A 22214-nucleotide genomic window follows, 5' to 3' on the forward strand; every position below is an offset into this window, starting at 1 on the left:
GTAGATGTACTCATCACTGTTCATAGTACAACACACGCTCCGGGACCAGTCACAGCAGCGAAAGTAGAAAAAGTGAAAAGACCGGTTATATCAACAGCTGGAACTAGTGAGGAATGGGCATATTTTGAATCACGGTGGTCCGATTATGTTGAAACAATGAAAATTGCCGGCCGTGACAAGGTAGTTCAGCTTCTAGAATGCTGCGATGAGCAGCTACGCAAGGACTTGACATGATCAGCAGGGGGTAGTCTAACGAACAAACCTGTACAAGAAGTGTTAGCCGCAATCAAGAAAATTGCTGTTCGTGAAGAAAATACGATGGTTGCCAGAGTCACACTTCATAATATGCGCCAAGACCGTGACGAACCAGTGCGTAGCTTTTGTGCACGTTTGCGAGGACAAGCCGGTGTTTGCAAATTCTTCATATATACAGTGCCCTACTTGTAACACAGATGTGAACTATACAGACACCATTATTCGGGACGTTCTTGCACGAGGTATTTCCGATCCAGAAATCCAACTGGATCTCTTCGGTGACAAAAACCAAGACATGACCCTTGAAGAAGTCACTCAATTCGTTGAAGCAAAAGACTCAGGGAAACGTTCTGAATCTAGATTACTCGATTCCCAAACAGTTCAAGCAGCCAGCAGCTCTTATAAAAAGGCAAAACAGACAGCCGTTAGGGACAAAAATGAAGTTTGTACATATTGTGGTAAAAAGGGACACGGCAAAAGTGCATCAGTTCGTCTCCGTAAATCAGATTGCCCTGCATATAGCCATAAGTGTGGATACTGCAACCGTAAACACCACTTTGAAAAGGTTTGTAGGAGCAAGGAAAAATCAAAAACTGGTACAGCTACTTATCATACAGACGAGTGTGAAGGTGCTGTTTTTGATTCACTGTGCAGCATATCCAGCGATTCACATAAAATAAATGGCAGAACGCTAGCCATAGACCATCATCTTAATGATAATCTGTCAGATACCTGGATCATCAAGGCATCGCAACCACAACCCTTCGTCAACCTTGTTTTAAGGATATTATCGGAAGAATATGAAGCATTTGGTTTCAACATGACAAAAAGAACAAATACTGTTGCAATCTCTACCATAGCGGATACTGGATGCCAGAGCTGCCTTGCCGGTATAAAGGTCATCCATCGACTAGGAATACATCAGACTGAATTAATCCCTGTCAATATGAAAATGCATACTTCCAACAACAAAGGTATTACGATCCTTGGTGCAACCATACTCCGCATTTCAGGCAAAGATGATCAAGGCAGACATGTCGAAACGAGACAAATAACATATGTTACTGACAACTCTGATAAGCTATTTATCGGCAGAGAAGCTTGCATTGCTCTTCGAATGATCTCCGACAGCTTTCCAACAATTGGTGAAATTGACGATACGCAACAAACTCCCGGTACTGAGAACTCTCACAACATTACAAACAACATCGGAAGTGTTAACAGCCTAGATACCACCTGTAACTGTCCTCAACGGAAGCTGCCGCCTCCAATGCCAAGGAACTTACCTTATCCAGCAACTGAAGATAACCTAGAAAAAATAAAACAATTCCTTATGGAGTATTATAAATCTAGTACCTTCAATACATGTGGTCACCGGCCATTGCCACTGATGGATAGACCACCAATGCGATTGATGGTGGATCCCGAAGCTGAACATGTGGCTCATCACACTGCAGTTCCAGTACCAATCCACTGGAAAGAGGAAGTAAAAGCTGGTCTTGATCAAGACATCCGACTTGGCGTATTGGAACCTGTAACATGGTGCCATTGAATGGTCGTTTGTGCCAAGAAAAATGAAAAACCACACCGCACTGTTAATTTTCAATCCCTTAATATGCATGCAACACGTGAAACACACCATACGCCTTCACCTTTTCACCAGGCTAGATCAGTACCGAATGGATAGAGGAAACCCGTTTTTGACGCCTGGAACGGCTATCATAGTGTGTCCCAATTCCTGAAGAGGATCGCCATCTGACTACCTTCATTACACCCTGGGGCAGATATCGTTACAAAACGGCTCCACAAGGTTATATAGCTTCAGGCGACGCCTATACAAGACGGTATGATGAAATTGTTGTCTACATTCCAAACAAAACCAAATGTGTCGATGACGTCCTCCTATGGGCTGATTCAATTGAGGAAAGCTTTTTTCAAACTGTACAATGGCTCGATATTTGTGGTTGTCATGGCATCACTCTTAATCCTGCGAAGTTCATATTCGGTCAAGATATTGTAGAATTCGCTGGAGTTGAAGTCACGTCCAACACTGTCCGTCCTTGCATGAAATACCTTAAAGCGATTCTAGATTTTCCAACACCTAGAAATATCACCGATGTACGATCATGGTTTGGTCTCGATAATCAAGTATCCTACGCCTTCAACATGGCTGATAAAATGCTTCCCTTCAGACAATTATTGAAATCAGGAACACCATTTTTCTGGGATGAACACATCAACAAACTGTTCGAGGAATCGAAAGCTGCTATCATAAGCGAAATAGAAGAGGGCGTTCGCATTTTTGATAAAAGTAAACCGACATGTCTTGCTACAGATTGGTCAAAAACTGGTATCGGCTTCTAGCTATTTCAGAAACATTGTTCCTGCAAAGGAAGTGAACCATTCTGTTGTAATACAGGATGGCGAATAACTCTTGTCGAGAGTAGATTTACACATCCAGCTGAATCCCGTTTATGCGCCAGTAGAAGGCGAAGCACTAGCCGTTGTCGACGCTTTGGACAAAGCGAGGTATTCTGTATTGGGATGCGACGATCTTATTATAGCTGTTGACCATAAACCACTCCTGAAAATATTCAGTGACAGATCTTTAGAAGATATATCGAATTCACGCCTTCGAAATTTGAAAGAGAAAACACTCGGATATCGTTTCCGGATGATTCTTACACCAAGCGTCAAACATCATGCTAATGACGTTGTGTCACGTCACCAAACTTATTATCTCAGATGGCATAGCAGCCATCAGGAAAAGTACTATGTCGTTGCGGTCCGTGTAACACTTCAATTCAAAGTTTTAAAAAGTTTTGAAATTTTAGATTTTTGGAATTTTGATCAAAGTTTTAAAATATCAAAATTTCAAATTGTGTTAAAGTTTTGAAATTTTGAAATTTTAACCAAATTATTAAAATATCAAAATTCTAAATATCGTTAATAAATTTGATATTTTAGAAACTTGATCAAACTTTTAAAATACTAAACCTAACGTGCAATTTTGATTATTTCACTTTTTGAAAGTTTAATTTTTAAATGTTTGCTTAAAATATCAAAAATATAAAGGGGCGACAAGAGGGGTACCTGTAATCAATGATGTAAACACGGCTCTGATAAGAACTATTCTTAGTTATAAATAAATAGCACGAAGTATATCAAATCATTCTTAATAACAAAATAAATAATGAAAAGAAGAAGTCGTTTTTTTTATGAAACATATTAGACATCACATGGGATAACAGTATCCTGAAATTTTAAGGTTGTGCATCTATCAAAAAAAAAATAATAATTAAACCTCTTTAAACCGGTATCAACTACGTTGATTTAAATCTCTTATATAAGGTTTAGCGTTTGAGATAAATAATTAAAAGCTATTTTGTGTTCCCAGTGCCCAACATTTAGAAGTATCAGTGAAAAATGACCAACTCGCAGTAAACCATATAGTATTATTCGCCTTTTTGACGTTCCTAATGAAGGTAGATCCAGAAAAATCGCTTCGGTCGCATACAACTGAAAACGTTTTCCTTTCTTGTTTATCGATTGTATGATGATAATATATTGCCTTTTATGATTTATTTCAGTTCCAAGAAATGATACGGAAGGAATACTTAATATATAGCGTCGCAATGAAAGTTGTGCTAGGCGTGTTTCAGCTGGCCCCTAGACAAAAAAGTGTACTGGTTCAGTGAATATAGATGTAATACTAAGGCAGCAACCATTTGATTTTCTGGGGGGGGGGGGGGGGGGGGGGCTATGGTTTTTTTTGGAAAAAAAAGTTTGTTTCCAGTTTTTGGAGAAAAAAATAATTTGTTTTTGATTCTCAGAAAAAAAAAAATTGTTTGTTTCACCCTCAGCTGCCACTATATGTAATGCTAAAATTGAAAAAAAAAAATTGTTTTCGACTTGTCGCGAAAAAAATAGATTCCGAAATATAACAATGAACTAAAATCAAAATCATACAAGACTTAGAAGGACAGAGGCTCCTGGATTGGGACAGGCGAACAAATGCGGCGGGGTTTAACATGTTTCGTGAGATCACAACCCTCCTCCTATACCTCTAGCCAATAAAGAATGAAAAACACACAATAATACGAACAGTAAAACGCACTTTAATAGGAAATACAAGTCCTATGTCAAAATAGGAAACAAACTAAGAAACTAATGAACATGACAATGATAATAAAATAACAAAGGACTACAATATATATAAGGCTCGCAGTTACTATCATACGTCAGCTTCAGACCTCAACTAAACTAATTGAAAGGTTTTATATGTCTTCATTATGCACACTCTCTCCCTGTTGCATTTATTGCTAATTTGTTCGGGAACATTCATGAAATATTTTTCACTGGCAACAAAAAAAATCGATAATTTAAAATAGGTTGTTTACATACAAATTACGAAGAAACGTAAGATTCAACTTCCGAGGACAAAGTTTCCCTTATAGATGGATTTAAATATGTTGTTAAATACATGTGTACTTTTAGTTTGCTCAAAGTCGATTGTCGTACGATAACTTAAAAATACTAAAATAACAAAATGCAAATACGGGACAATAATATCCTTTAATACAACAAAATCTATTCCTTTTGTTTACTATTATAAAACAGTGGTTGATTTAGAACCTATAATGGATCTACGTGTATGATAACCAGTCCAAACGTTGTCGTTAAGGTAGCAACCATTTAACTTTAAAAGTGGGGTGAGGTTGTTTTGTCGAAGCACTAACAATTTTATTAAGTTTTTCATCGCTATTAATCAACTTGTCTGGTTCAAAATTTAACACTAAAAGGCATGGATAATTTTTCTTTTGTCCTCTGCTGGCACATAATATTATATCATCAAATTAGGGATCAGAATATTTTAATGTACCATTATCGAAGCCCCTAGTGGTAGTATCAAGTAAAAAAACAGGGACTATGTTAATATTGGTTCCCCAGAAGATTACCATTTATCGCTGATAGAAACTTTTGAACACAATTTTCAACTTTCAAAACGCCGGCACCTACAACTGGATAGATGGGTGCTTAATGTAGTACAGCGGCAACTATTACATAAACATGAATGCAAGTTGGGTGCTTAATGTAGTACAGCGGTAACTATTACATAAATATGAATGCTCGTGAAAATAATGTTTATGGTATACGTTTATATATATATGATATGAAAGGTTTCAACTTTTACAAAACCAGAGCTATACGTTGGATTTAAAAGTTTTTACTTTATTTGGCCTTTTCAATTTTATTTGACTTTATTTGCCTTTTTAACTTCATTTGGTTCGAGTGTCAATGATAAGTCTTTTGTAGACGAAACGCGCGTCTGGCGCAAAAACCGGCAAAATTTATATTCTGGTATCCATCTATGATGAGTTTTTGTAGATACCTTGTAACAGTATCTTGGTTCCAATTTGCTAATATTGGATCTTAGTACCGTCTTAATTTCAGCGTAAAGAAGATTATATTAAAAACCTCCCACACTGTGGACTAGCACAACCTTAATTAGAACACCATGCATTCAGTATCATAAAACCAGCAGGTAAAATGGTCAATATCAGAGCCGTACGTCTGGTTTTTAAATAGATTATCTTCTAAGAAATATTAATTTTGTCATCCAATTTTTCACCGCTTACAAATGTCCGTTTTATTTCATACATAAACTTTTAAGTATCAATATGTTTTTAATTCATATTGTTTCGTTTCGTTCCGCTTTTATTTCGTTTTGCTTTTTACAGGAATCCCTCTTATTGCCCCTTTTCTATTTTGATATTTTAAGCAAACATTTAAAAAATCAAACTTTCAAAAAGTGAAATAATCAAAATTGCGCGTTAGGTTTAATATTTCAAAAGTTTGATCAAATTTCTAAACTATCAAATTTAGGCCACACCAATTTGATACCTTGTTCGACGGACCCGCCCGCACCTATTTTTTTCAAAACAGATTTTTTTATTTTTTTTTATATTCCCGCTTCCCGCATCTGGAATTGTAATCATGTCCATTTCCCGCACCGTTTTTTTTTTTGTAAATATTATAAAAAGATATCAACATAAAATTTTGTTAAATCACAGTCTAACCTGTATATAACGATTTTAAACATAAAAGCACCCCACCACACTGTGTAAATATCTGTGATAATATTTGTTTCAGCCTGAAACCTGGAGTGCTCCGATAAAAAGTTATAACAGCGGGTATTTCCGTGAAGAACAAAAAATTGGTTTCTTTCCCTCTTACTTATATTCCCTATCAAAAAATGTTCGTTGTTAGAATAAAGTACAAAGAACTTCTGAAGGATTTGCCTTCAACTGCAATTGTATTGTATGCTGGCGAAACAAAACTATCCATAGTCGCTGCATGTTTATGCACCTGTCCTGATTGATTCAGGAGCATGTCGTTCAGCAGTTACCGTTTGTTGATGTTATTCATTGGTATTTTCCCGTTTGGATATATAAATTAGATCGTTGGTTTTCCTGTTCGAATTGTGTACGCTAATAATTTTGGGGTCCTTTATAGCTTGCTGTTTGGTCTGTATCAAAGCCCTGTGCAAAAGGCCGTACTTTGACCTGTGTTTGTTATTATCAGATTGAGAACAATCCTCCCTCAGACAAGGGGTCATTTTACTGATGTAGAAAAGAAAATAGAAATACCAAGGATTTGTATAGTTCTTCTATACAAAACCTTTGAACGCTTAAAATTTTGTACCCATAAAGAGGAGAGTTACATCATATTTTAAACATTTTTTTCTAAAAGAGGGGTCCACTTATTTTGAATAATATTAAACTGTTAAAGTAAATGTGTTAACATGGTTAAAGTCCAGGAATATTACTAAATTCTTGGACATGTTTTGACCATTTAATACCAGATAGATATATAGTTCTATGAGAAAATATAAGCCCTTTTGTACAAACAAATATATTATAACTTATATTGATCCCTCATAAAACATGTAAAAGGGATATTTATAACATTAAGGGGTTGCCCCCAAACTGATTATGATTTGGATGGAGAATTGTCTCACTGTCAGTCACACATACATAGACCAGATTTAATTATTTCTTGGTGAACAGGGAAAAAATGCTTCAGAAATTAAAGAAATGTCAAAGTACAAGTGATGAATCAAGGTTTAATATTGTCAAAACCTATTATTTTATGTTTACAAAAAAAATTATAATCGCTCGCCTTTACTTTTCAAGCTTCGCCTCAAAAATTTGCAAATTAAATATTTTTTTATTAAAATTTTCAAATCGCTCGCTCGCCCCAAATTTTGGAGTCCAAAAATCCGTAGAACAAGAAATTAAATTGATGTGGCCTTATAAACGATATTTAGAATTTTGATATTTTAATAATTTGGTTAAAATTTCAAAATTTCAAAACTTTAACACTATTTGAAATTTTGATATTTTAAGACTTTGATCAAAATTCCAAAAATCTAAAATTTCAAAACTTTTTAAAACTTTGAATTGATAAGTGTTACACGGACCCGTTGCCACCCGCCACATCTTTTTTATCAGACATACATCATATAGATTTAGAATCGGATGCTACTGAAATAGATAATAGTGTCTTCATATCAGCCGTATCCTCGCTTAATTCGCTTGCAGTTAAATCCGTTACTTGGGACATAGTTCGTACCGCTACAGCAAGTGACGACAATATGAATGAACTTATCAACTCATTCGAGTCTGGTACACCTGAGTTTCGACATGAATTTCCTCCACAACTACGGGAATTCTTCCAAATCCGTGAACACCTTTACACTATTGATGGTGTTATAATATACAAGGACATAATCATCATTCCCCCCAGTCTCCGAGATGAAGTGTTGTTTGCTTTACACGCAGCACACCAAGGAGTAACAGCAATGATTTCTAGAGCAGAGTCATCGTTTCTTTGGCCAGGTATTACCCCTGCTATTACAGCACAAAGAGCTGGATGCAACCATTGTAATCGGATAGCACCTTCTAACCCGAGTGCCCCACCTACACCTCTGATGTCACCAGACTACCCATTTCAATGCGTTTGTTCTGACTTTTTTCAATACAAAGTGATTTGTTACCTTGTCATAGTTGACCAATACTCAAACTTGCCAATTTTTGAAAGATCATCGAACGGAGCAGCCGGACTCAATACCTGACTTCGACGTACATTAGTCACTTTTGGAATTCCCGACGAACTATCATCTGACGGTGGTCCTGAATTTACCTCTACTGCTACAAGACAGTTTCTTCGTAACTGGGGTGCACACCATCGCATATCGTCAGTGTCTTTCCCTCATAGCAATTGCAGGGCGTAAGTTTGAGTAAAAACCGTTAAACGCATGATTGCTGATAACACTGATTCTAAAGGGGATCTCGACACGGATGCATTCCAACGGGCCATGCTTCAGTACAGAAATACACCTGACAGAGACACAAAACTTTCCCCGGTAATGTGCGTCTTTGTTCATCCAATCAGGGGATTTCTTTCCGATTCCACCAGGAAGATATTCTCCTCACAATACTTGGAGGGAAACGTTAGATGCCAGTGAAGAAGCTTTAAGAAACCACCACATCAACCAGGGCGAACGCTTATCAGAACAGACAAAAATACTACCTCAACTTGCAACTGGCAATTGTGTGCGTATTCAGAACCAAATAGGGTATTACCCACTCAAATGGGACAAAACTGGCATCATCATTGAAGTCCGCCAATTTGATCAATATGCTGTAAAGGTTGATGGCTCTGGAAGAGTAACTTTACGCAACAGGAAGTTTCTCAGGAAGTATGTTCCTGTCAAGGGCATCAAAACATCAAAGACTTTACAAGATGACCTTTGTTATAAGAATGTACCTGTCCCGTCATCATTCAACACCAAACAAGTACTACAACCGACTTCTGATACATTAATGGAAACCCCTAAAGATTCTACTCGTGAAAAGCATTATCCACTTGGTCAGACAACTTCAGACTCCAAGGACAGCTCTACACCAGAACTCACCGATTCACAAGATTTGCCTAGCGAGCAAAAACTTCACATTCTGGATACGCCCAAAGACAGGACTTTAGTCATCCAAAGTCCTAGAGTTGATAACACACATCCTGAGCGCCGTCGTTTAGAATTCACAGAAACGCCACTTGAGAACCAAGGAACACAGCCGACCACCAACACTCCTCCGTTTATTATTACTCCGACAGAACTTACTACACAACGTAAATCTAGTCGTGCTAGTAGACCACCTGCCTGGCATTCAGATTATACTATGGATTAGCAATCATGACATTGACATTTTGAATTTTCGTTTCGCATTTCAACTAACAGAGATTAGTGTGAATATCATTTTAGTCATATTACAGTGTACAAGTATTTGCCACCTTTAATGGAACTTTACAGGAACCAAAAATAGAGGGAGATAGAGGGTTATTATTGCCGATTTACATTTGCTACTTATAACTATGGACTGAACTATTTGCTAATAATGTTTTATGTTTCATTACAGATGACCGTGGTCATTGTTCCACATTAAATACATGTGTGAATAAATAGACATTGTTCTTATTTAAAAATTAGCAGTAATTATGTCTTCATTTGTTCAAGGATTTGTTTAACAATATGATCAGAAAATAAAATGACTTTCATTGCGCTGAAACTGTTAAGTGTAATTTATTAACTTTATGGCTTCTCTACGATTGTCCACTAGCAGCAACTACAAGAAAACAGGTGTGGGGGAGAATACTCTTACAAGGAAAAAATAAAATCACAAAAATACTGAACTCCAAGGAAAAGTGTTCTTGTTATACACTTATAAGCTATTCAAAATACTTTATCAAAATTTATCGACATCTTGCAAAACCAAAATACCTTGGTGGAAAAGCGTACGGACTCAAACAATGTTTAAAAAAATTATATAACATGCATTTTCGTCAGTAATGATTGTTTAATACTACACACAATCAGACTAACTTTGGTCGCATTTCTTTCTAACACAAACGATGCAAACGGCTACGCGCTCACAAGTTTTGATCATTTCTTTCTAACATACCTTTGCATAGTTAACATAAACTTTGACAAACTATGCTAACGCTAAAAATGCGTCTGCAGTTTGTCGTTTGTTAGTACAAACGCTACATTTGTTTCTAACTTCAACCTGATTAAACTAAGTATTTGTTTCTGCGTTGGTAAAAAGTATGTTTACCAACAACATGTGCATGCATTATTGAAAGTTCAAACAGGGTTAGAAAGACTTATTATTATTACACGATGTATTTGTTTCTACTTATGTCACCGTGTAGAACGCCACATGCGGGGTGTCGGCTATGTTTGACATGGGGTGGCAATTTTGAAGCGACGAAAAAGTAACAAGGTAAGTTCAAGCATCAAAATTTCTTATTTTTAGAACTCTCAGTACCATATAATGTATTGCACGGAAGGAACCGCAACATAATCTATTTCCTGAAAGCAGAAGCAGTCGTTTTCAGTGCTCAGTTTTCACAACCACCTCGCCCTAGTTTTCCGTGTTGCAGATTTTGAGGCTTTATATGCCAATTTGGGTATAAAAACTACTTTACACAGCTAACCTCCGTATCACTTATATAGAATTGTATTCCTCTGATTGACTTATACCAAATACCAGTTTCTTAGTTAAAATTAATTGGTTTTAAAACTGTTATTCATCAAAATATAAAGTGTCGCTCGGGGTGTCAGATTTTGCGTCGCAAGGGGTAGAGGCTTGTCATAAAAAAGAATACATTTTCTTATAAATCGATCTCTATCTGATACTTTTTAATTCAAACACACATACACTGTTATGGTGACAAATTACAAACTTAAGGTATGTAGTTCTAGCTGGGCGATTACGAACGAAATAACTGTCTTGAATCATATTTTCTTGTAAACCTGTTCCGTTGTATATTTGTGTACAAGTCGTTGTTTTCTCATTGACAATTGTAGTATCATCGTCTTCAGGATTACTTGAAGTTGTGTTGTCATTCGCTGAAAAAGATGCCGGTGAGTGTTTCATTGGAGAGAGTGTTCTAATTCTTTTAGGAGTGATGGTTTTTGGCGGCTTGCACGAGTGCTTTTTAGATGAACCTGGTGATGAACTATGATGCATTTTGGCTGGTGGAGGCTTCAGGCATAACTTATATTGAGGACTATTTTGTGATTTTCCACCATGTTTTGGTTTATTAAGCCATAGCCTTGCCTTTTTTTTTTACCATGATAGTGACTAAAAAGGAAAAAATCGTTTACCAGCTTGGAAACTAAATATTTTGAGCCATTTTTACTATGAATGAAATCAAAAGCACATGTTTTGTAAGACCAAAAACAGGCAAAATGAAAAACCCTTATTTTGTCATGGTAAAGTAGATGTGAATGAAATCAAAAGCATATCTTTTATAAGACCAAAAACAGGCAAAATGAAAAATCCTTGTTTTGTCATGGTAAAGTAGATGTGTTTGAAATAAAATGTATCATATGAAGGCTAATTTACATGCAAATATGTATTTTTTTATGACAAGCCTCTATCCCTTGCGACGCAAAATCTGACACCCCGAGCGACACTTTATATTTTGATGAATAACAGTTTTAAAACCAATTGATTTTAACTAAGAAACTGGTATTTGGTATAAGTCAATGAGAGGAATACAATTCTATATAAATGATACGGAGGGTAGCTGTGTAAAGTAGTTTTTTATACCGAAATTGGCATATAAAGCCTCAAAATCTGCAACTCGGAAAAGTAGGGCGAGGTGTTTGAGAAAACTGAGCACTGAAAACGACTGCTTCTGCTTTCAGGAAATAGATTATGTTGCAGTTCCTTCCGTGCAATACATTATATGGTACTGAGAGTTCTAAAAATAAGAAATGTTGATGCTTGAACTTACCTTGTTACTTTTTCGTCGCTTCAAAATTGCCACCCCATGTCAAACATAGCCGACACCCCGCATGTGGCGTTCTACACGGTGTATGTACCGTTTAGAAAACACCAACAAACGCGACACAACGTTTACAAAATTTCGGTAAGAAAGAAATGCGGCCTTTACATTTCATTATTCCTACAATAATTATTAAGAGTGCATTTCTTTCTAACCAAAATTTTGTAAACGTTGTGTGGCGTTTCTTATCTTTTGCAAAGCGCTACAAAAGTAGAAACAAATACATCGTTTAATCATTGTTTACTGACACTGTTTGAACTTTCAATAATGCTATCATTAAACGCGGTCAATTCCTTCAATCAACAAACGTAATAAATCTCAAGACTTCTCACCGTTTATTCTGAGTGCATTTAATTTCTTTCTAACACAAACGATGCAAACGGCTAATTGCGCACATGTTTTGATCATTTCTTTCAAACTTACGTTTGCAAAGTTTACATAAACTTTGACAAACGATGCAAACGATAAAAATGCGTCTGCAGTTTGTCGTTTGTTGAATGATATATTTGTTTCTACTTCTGTAGCGTTTAGAAAACAACAGCAACGCGACACAACGTTTACAAAATTTTTGTTAGAAAGAAATGTGGCCTGTATTTCATATGTATGAAAAAGTGTTGCCTATAATTAAGATTATTACTTACAGTGTTTCGGGCTTATACTGTTAATACCAATAACATTAACGGTACCAATTTTCCTGCACATGATGCGCATTTCGACAATATATGTCTCTTTAGTGATGCTCGTGGCCAAAATATTTGAAATCCAAAGCTTATATAGAAGATAAGAATGGGGCCTGAGAACACAGTTATTTCGTATTGCATTTCTTTTAGACAATAAATTCAAATAAAAAACCCATTGAAATTGCTCTATCTCAAAAAGAACTTCACAGTGTAGTGTACTACTATTTGGATAAAAAAAATCAAAGTTATAGAAAAGTCTATCAGCTCTAACTCAAAATATTGACAATTCTATGTTAAGGGGTCTAAAATTCATTTTGACATATTCAGACATACTAATTTTGACCTTTTTTTTTTTAACTAGACCAAATCACTACTTGAAAAGAAAGTTCAGCACCCAATTTAAAAAAAAAAACGTAAAATTCATAATATTAATATTTCATGCATGAAGTATCAAGAAATAAATTGGGAAAGTGTATGAAAATAATATGCAAGTTATACACTGTTTACACTAGGGACTAAGGGACGATACATGTGTCCTTGGACCATTGATCCCTTTCAGATGTTTCCAAACTATTGCCTTGATTTAGCAAGGTATTCTTTTATATTTTTGTTACGTTTATATGCTATGATAGGCACTTAGGTGAATATTTCACTGCATTGTTTGTCTTTTGGCAGATTTGAATTTTAATTAATTATAGTTTGGGTGCTTTTTTGTTTAAATTGTAATGGCTTCTTTTGACTTATTAACAACTTGTGTAGACCGTATGCTGACCAACATGTTCATCTTACGTGTACTTTGTGGTTGAATATATCAATAAAAAGTAAAATCACAAAAATACTGAACCTAGAGGAAAATCTATTCGGAAAGTCCATAATCACATGGCAAAATCAAATAACAAAACGAATGGACAAGAACTGTCATATTCCTGACTTGGTACAGGCATTTTCAAATGTAGAAAATCTTCATCAACACAAGGATTCTATTGTTAATATATTCTTTTAGTTAATACTACATTGTAATATAATGTAGTCTTTTCTGAAACCTTATAATGTGTTATTATCATGCCCATCAATAATAAATATGTTAATGAATTCTGAATATAGATAAACACGAATATCCTACATGAATATAGATATCAGTAACAGCATGTATATCTATTGTATCACGTAAGCTTAACAAAACAACGGCTGAACCTGTACCGGTGTGATGATTTTCGATTTGATCACCAGAAAAGCGTGGCACTATACGCACATAAACTAAAGTGTTTTCGTTTTTTCTGATTTGATATTCTGCATCAGATAAATGGGTCATTATGCTTGCAATGATCAGGTATAGTCCAGGTTTATCACATGTAAACTTTCCATTGGTTTGTAAGGTGGATAACGTATTGATTCCGTATGATGTTCTGATGTTAGGGAATCTGATCACTGAATTATTGTTATAGCGGTCACCAGTAGCGCATGCAGTAACGGCAACTGTAAAAGAGAAAATAAGATACAGATAGCTAACAAATAGTATTTAAAGATAGTAATGTGATGATGATCTGAAAATGATAAAATCTTTGACCTTATGGTGTTTTAGGATTAATTCAACATTATGTAATAATGCTGTATTTTGATTGGATGAGAGACCAGGTTTTTTCCCAGCAATTTCTATAAATTGAGATTTTCTTTTCTCTGTCGGCGTACCTCATGTACCTGTCATTAAGAAATTTGAAGTTTGAATATGAAAACTACTGCCAGCAGCCGGTTGGATATTAAATCGTGTGAATATCGAAAAACGAAAAAACGAAATTGCCGCTTACTTCACATGCATGCTTCTATTTAAAAATAAATCACAGACTTATCAAAGAACATTATGAAGATATTAATTTCGTGAGTCTAACCGTCATTCAAAAAGAAGACTTAATTAACTTATAATAATTATCTACCGTGCTCACTTTCCTTTGTCTGTTTATCTTCCAAGACCATTATGTCATTTCTAATTCTATTTAACATTGTCATGGTTATCTTAGACGTAGAATTTCTGTAGTAAGAACAACAATTTTCAAACTGTGTAGATTTCGATTGCACTGTATGTAGCTCTGAACGCAATATTTCAAAGTCCTTCAGAATGATAGGTATTTTAGATGTAATATTGGTAAGTTTCTTCACTTCCATTTCCAGTTGTCCAATATACTGTTCAATTTGTTTTCGTTCTTTTCTCTCCTCTATGATGATATCCAAGAGCGCATTGTAACGACTATTTGTTATTTCACCATGTAAGGAGCCAGGCGTTGTCAGTTCAAAAAGAAACCCGAATGTTGTAGGAAGAAGAAAAAGCCAAATTACTACCACCATAATTTATAATTTTTTCACATAAAGTCTAACGGTGTCGGAGAAGCTTTTGATACTTTAAACATCTACAATGTTTGATTGCTATTTATAAGTACCCACCTTTCGACAAAACACCAAAATTGCATGGAGCTTATATAATGTTTCGATAAAATAAACTCTTCAACATGTTCAAATACAAATATTGGACTTCATCAAATGACACGTGGATGTAATGATCTTTAACACATCTTTGATAGTGAACAAAACAGAGATACTATAAAAAAAAAAAGAAACAACCAACATTTTTCAAAGCAAAAGACGTAAAAAAGAACTGAAAACACAATAATGTTAAAAATAATGTTTAAATTGTTGATAATGACTGATTAATCAACAAAATAAAGAAAGACAATTGGGAATAGGTCAAGGAGAAACAACCCGATCAAAGAGAAGATAACAGCCGTATAACACCAATGGGTGTTCAACGCAGCGAGTAAATTCCATACCTAGAGGTGGGTATCAGCTGGCCCCTTTTTAAAACTGTCTACTATTTCAATGAAAACGGACGTCATACTAAACTTCAAACCATATAAATGAACTTAAATTAGAATTCATACAAATTATCAAAGGCAACATGCTCCTGACCTGGGACAGGTGCACAACGCTGTGGGTTTAAACAATTCTGTAAGATCCCCTTTTTGATAGCAACAAGTGGTGTCTGTTTTAGGACTGGAACGGTTTGTGGTCACAACGACCTGATACCAGAAATGAGGTTGTATGAATCGATCTAAATAATATTATTCCGAAACAAACTAGTAATGAAATTAAAACAATATATAGAAATATGTACAGGCACTTGTTTATATCCACGGGAAGGTCGACTATCCATATAGATAGAAGTAGGTGGCTAACGGAATTGTTTTAAGGTCACAACCATCTCCGCCTCGGACGCTTTTTGTACCCTTTAAGATAATGCAAAAAATCTCGACATTATATGAATCAAATAATTGAATATTTACCTTCAACACAAAATTCATATGGTCATGTTCCTTTGAATTTGCAATAAAAGACCTATTAATGTCAATATCGATTGGAGCATGTATGTTATTTAATAAAGTAGAAGTTTGGTGTTCCTCAAGATTTTATTTTGAATAAATTACATCAATTATTGGAAATTACAACACATTGTTGAAATCTTTAAAACAATGCGGTTCTGAAGTTTCATATTATTTTTTTCGCCTTTGTATTTTTCAGAGGTCACAAAATATTAAATCGAGAAACACTTAGAATTGCGGAATTAACAAATGAACATTGAAAGATTCTACTGATTTGACATCTTAAGCTACAAGGGAGTTAATTGGAGCAAGCACAACATTTTTGTGCCGGAAAGATGGAGATTTTGGTGTAAACAAATATTGCATAAACAATCTGTATACTGAGTTGACTTTAATCCTCAATTCACAATTGCCATAACAGTTCCAATTCACTTGAATTAGTTATCATACTTTAAAACTCGTGACTATCAAAGTTGCATCTACTGACAAAATATTTGTACTCCTGATCTCAGATCTAATCTATGTATTTCTGGTAAATTATTACGCCAGGGATTTGTCTGTCGATACCTATATCTTGGGATTGCACAAGGTCATGTTTTTCGCTGACTATTTTTGACGTCCTTACATTGAATCCATTGGATGGTTGGTGTGTACTGATTGATGATTTAGTCTTAGATAAAAACATCTTTATTAATTGATAGTGGCTTTGAACTAACTGTCAGTAATTGCAAGCACTCTCAGATCTGTACTTATTGTCTTTTTGTTTTTTGGATTTTTCTAGTACCATTTTACGTCCACTTGTATTTGTAGTATTTTTTTTATCAATCTAATGAGTTAAGCCTTTTCCAACTGATTTTTATAGTTCGTTCTTGTATTGTACTGTTACACGACAATCCCAGGTAAGGGGAAGGATTGATGTTCCGCTAACATGTTTAACACTATGACATTCTGTATGTATGTGACTGTCCTAAATCATGAGCCTGTATTTCAGTGGTTGTCGTTTGTTTATGTGTTACATATTTATTTTCGTTCATTTTTTGTACAAAATTAGGTCGTTTTATTTTCTCGTTTAAACTGTTTTACATTGTTATTACGGAGCCTTTTACAGCTGAATATGCAGTATGGGCTTTGATCATTGTTGAAGGCCGTACGGTGACCTATAGTTGTTAGTTTCTGTGTCAGTTGGTCTGTTGTCGGTAATTGTCTCATCGGTTATCATACAACATCTTTTTTTTTTTTTTTTGATATCTAACGCAAACTTTAATCAGTCACTCATATATGAAATATAAGTCAATATTACCTTATTTTCCTTAGGGGCCCTTCAAAAACACATCTATTAACAATATCGCACGAACTGCGACTTTATCCACATATAGATGGACTTTAACTATGTGAAGGACAGATGAAACAACATATCCCTTCCCCAACTTCATTTGACAAAAGATATAAAAATCTTAGAGCAAACACAGGTAAAATTATTCCTCTCAGTAAAGGTTGAGAGAGCCTGTGGACATAATGTTTTCATAAAAATATAAATGTAGCTATGTATGATATTTAACAACAATTCTGTTCAAATCGATGCAAAGGGTCAACTTGAACTTACTTCCAGATATGAAAAATAGTGATCATTATTGAATGCCTCATAATGACTTGAAGAAGAAAGACAACAATACTTGCATTGAAATCAATTTTGTCTCATGAAAATTTACTCCATATCCCTTTATATTTTCATTGGGTATACGACAGACTAAAAAACTGCTTACATACTACAATTCAAAATCAGAAAGCTTCAGACAGCATATATACATTGTAGCAACAGCTGTGAAATCCTTGACAACATGTTTTCAGTTCTGTTTGGTTGCAGTAACATTGCGAAGTGGATATTTGAGTAGTTTGAAACATGTTACATATAAATTGTATACATGGTATACGTTGAAAGTAAAGAGGTAAAATTGAGAATGGAAATGGCGAATATTATGCATGAGTATTTTTTCTAAATGATAAAAACTGTATATTTAATAATCAAAATAGAATATATAAAAACTATTTTGAGAAACTATACACCTTTTCCCAGGTGCCGACGATGAGTTGTTGTAAGTACATGGTACCTTGTTTACATTTCTAAAAACAACCTGGATTGGGAATCCCCTTAAAACATTTGTTTGTAAAAATGGATAACGCATTATGTGCAAAATAAAACAATGAGCATTCATTGTCATAAATACTTTTTTTGCATCTTCCTCTTATATAAAAATTAATGAAAAAATATATTTATTTCAAATTACTTAACTCTTTAATTTGGTATATACAGAAAATAATGATATAGATCCGCAGATAATCATGAAAAATCTCATTTAACCCATATCATTTAATGGTTTGGTTATAAAACTATTTATATCTTAAAATTACGGTATTTTGTATGTAATAACAGGATTTAAACAATTTAGTGTTGCTACGAACTGAAACAATGTCATGTTACTTACATACGTATGGTATATAACAAGCTTGAATAATACATATTGACATTTTTTTTCTAATCAATTTTGCCAATAATTAAAACTTATATCATACAGAATTTTCTGATAATGAAATTTACCAATGATTTCCTTTTCCCTATCTTAATAAATTCTATCTTGTTTCCCTATCGCGAGCTTTGATACACATGACAGGTAGACGCTTACACTGTCAACACATTATTTGGGGTTGATGTTATTTCCGTATTGATTTAACTTGAGATTGTATATAAAAAAAAATCTCCACACGTTTTGAAGGTCGGCATTACAACTGGCGTATCTTATTCCATTACAGAAAACCAAAGGATGTATTTATACTGAAATCAGGAGTTGCTTATATCAGTTAAAAGTATGAAGAAGATAAATAATCACAATATTAAGGATGAAGATGATAATTAATCACAAAGTTTTAAAAAGTATGAAGATGATTTGTACTAGCATATGTACAATGAGTAACTATATTAATCAATTTTGATGATAGACAAACACGAATATTTTCCATAAATGTAGCTATTAGTGACCACATGTATTTCTAAATGATCATATCTATTCAAATCGGCAACAGCTGATCCTGTCCCGGTGTATTTTTTTAGAGGACCACTAGAATAGTCTGGTACTATACGAACGTCAACTAACGCATTTCCATTTTTTCTTATTTGATAAGCTGCATTAGGTGAATCAGACGTTATGCTAGCAACGATGAGGTATAATCCAAACTGATCACATGTAAATTCTCCACGAGTTTTTAAAGGAACTACAGTAACGACACCATGTGAGGTTTTGAAGTCCGGAAATTTAACGGCTCTATTATTATAGTGACCACCATCAGTACACGCAGTCAAATAAACTGTAACAGAAAAAATTCAATACTACACAGTCAGCAACAAATATAATTTATAGATCATAACTTGCTAAGCAGACGCTAAAATAAATAAATGGTTCGCATAGTAAGATTGAAAGGACTTAACTATTTATAGAGAGCCTTGTACAATCAAACTCAGGAGAACAAAGACCGTTCCAATCCGAATAGATAGATCTACAAAGAGAAGGGGATGATCCTTTGGCACCATCTTTACGGTGTTTATATTTCACAACTAGTTCGCTATGCATGTGTCTGTTGTGACGTTTTTGATTTTAACGAACGTAATCTACGTATTACTGTTAAATTATTAAGCCAGGGATTTCGTTACCACAAATTACTGAAAAACTTTACTAAATTCTTCCATAGATATAAAGATTTGGTTTAGAAGTTTGGTTGTACTTTCAGACTATATAGCACATTCTCATTTTTACGGAAATTTAGAAACGATACTGGTAAACTTATCGATCCTTTAAATAAACTTATTCTAAAAGGTTGGCTATTCAACTCTGTAATTAGGCGCATTATGACTAGTTTATAAATGACAGATGTGCAACTATTATGAGAATTGATTTGTCAAAAAGTTAATTTATAAGTTTGAATTCATTATTGTCCATAAAATACTGATGACATTTTGATCATGTTGGTTTCTATGTGTGATTGTAAGTTTATAAGCCCCCTTTAAAATTGTTACGATGTTGAATATGCATAACATATTTTCAACTGGAATTTAAACATACAACATTCGGGTTAGTCTTTAAACATTTTATGAACAATGGCTTATTTTTGTCCTAGCCAATTTACAAAGTACATCACAATGATACAGTCATGAATGGTTATTCGATATAAACCGGGACTGAATTAAACGGGTAACATTATCGATGATTTACTTAATAAAAATGAAAAGCCGCTTCTAGGAATCAAATTGACTTCATCATTAACATCTGAACATGTTGGTATGATACGGGTTATGTTATTCTCATATATTTGTTGCTTTATAACTATTTTGATCTGAGCGTCACTGATGAGTCTTAAATAGACGAAACGCGCGTCTAGCGTATTAAATTATAATCCTGGTACTTGATAAAATAGGGAATGAAAATGGGGAATGTGTCAAAGAGACACCTACCCGACCATATAACAGACAACAGCAGAAGACACCAATACGTCTTCAACGCAGCGAGAAACTCCCGCACCCGGAGGCGTCCTTAAGCTAGCCCCTTAACAAATATATGTACTAGTTCAGTGATAATGGACGTCATACTAAACTCCAAATTATACACAAGAAACTGAAATAAAAAATCATACAAGACTACCAAAGGCCAGAGGCTCCTGACTTGGGACAGGCACAAAAATGCGGCGGGTTTAAACATGTTTTTTTTTTATAGATCTCAACCCTCCCCTATACCTCTAGCTTATTAAATATCTATTATGATGGTATGATACTATGATACTGAACCGCTAACAGGAGGGCTTGTGCTTGATTTCATATGATGAAGACATAATCTGCCAATCAGTTTAATTGAGGTCTGGAGCTGGCATGTTAGTAACGTCTAGTAGTTCTTTGTTAATTTATGTATCATTGTCATTTGTTTTGTAACCTATTCTGACATCAGACTCGAACTTCTTTTGAACGCAGTGTTACTGTGCGTACTGGTGGAAGTATAGGGAAGGGTTGAGATATCACAAAACATATTTAACCTCGCACATTTGCGCTTGTCACAAGTCAGGAGCCTCTAGCCTTTGTTATCTTGTATGATTTGTTTTAAAATTTTAGTTCATTTATATATTTTTGGGTAAAGTATGACGTCAATTATCACTAAATTAGTACACGTTTTTATTTAATGGTCAGCTGAAACACGCTTCCGGGAGCGGGATTTTCTCGCTGTGTTGAAAACACATTAATAGCCTTTGGATGTTTTCTGCTCTTTGGTCAGGTTGTTTCACATTTCACATATTCCCCATTTACGTGTTCAATTTTATGAAAAGTATTGACATTATAGTTAATGTAACCCATCGCAATTCAGCCTCACAATCATCGCACTTCGGCTAAGCTGTCAACAAGATATAGCGTCCCAATTCCACCATCACACTTCAACGTGACCATCGCGGTTCGGAGTACCATCGCGGTCCAGAGTTCTGAATATATAGAACCAATAATGAATTTAAAAAAAGCCTTATAATTTGTATGCGTGCAAAGCGCGTGTATCATCATCATGTGCACGTACAATAAATTCAATTTATCAAAATAATTACTGACCTTGCTCTCTTTTACTTGTCACTTGGTACTGCATACCGCTAACGACATTTTTAATTTCGTTCTCGGTTATTTCAAAGGCAACAGTTAGATTGTGAAAGCGTTCATCAATGTACTTCTGAATAATAGGTATTTTAGATGTAATATTGGTCAGTTTGTTAACCTCTATCTCAAGTTGTCTGATATACTGTTCCATCTGTTTTCGTTCTTTTCTCTCCTCTGTGATGATATCCAATAGCGCATTGTAATGATTATTTGTTAATCCACCATTTACTGGGCCAGGCGTGGTAAGTTGAAATAGAAACCCAAATGTTGTAGGAAGAAGGAAAAAGCAAATTCTAACCTGCATAATATTTTTTTCACATG

General features: G+C 34.8%; 1 long non-coding RNA gene across 1 annotated transcript; it reads right to left on the reverse strand.

Annotated features, from left to right (window-relative positions):
- Positions 1 to 19108: 19108 nt before the first annotated feature.
- LOC143052917 (uncharacterized) lies at positions 19109 to 22214 on the reverse strand. Its single transcript, XR_012971292.1, has 2 exons — positions 21852 to 22214; positions 19109 to 19579 (listed from the first exon to the last, which is right to left on the reverse strand). It is a non-coding gene; the product is annotated as an uncharacterized LOC143052917 (long non-coding RNA).

Source organism: Mytilus galloprovincialis, chromosome 11, assembly GCF_965363235.1.
Source record: "Mytilus galloprovincialis chromosome 11, xbMytGall1.hap1.1, whole genome shotgun sequence".
Lineage (NCBI taxonomy): Eukaryota > Metazoa > Mollusca > Bivalvia > Mytilida > Mytilidae > Mytilus > Mytilus galloprovincialis.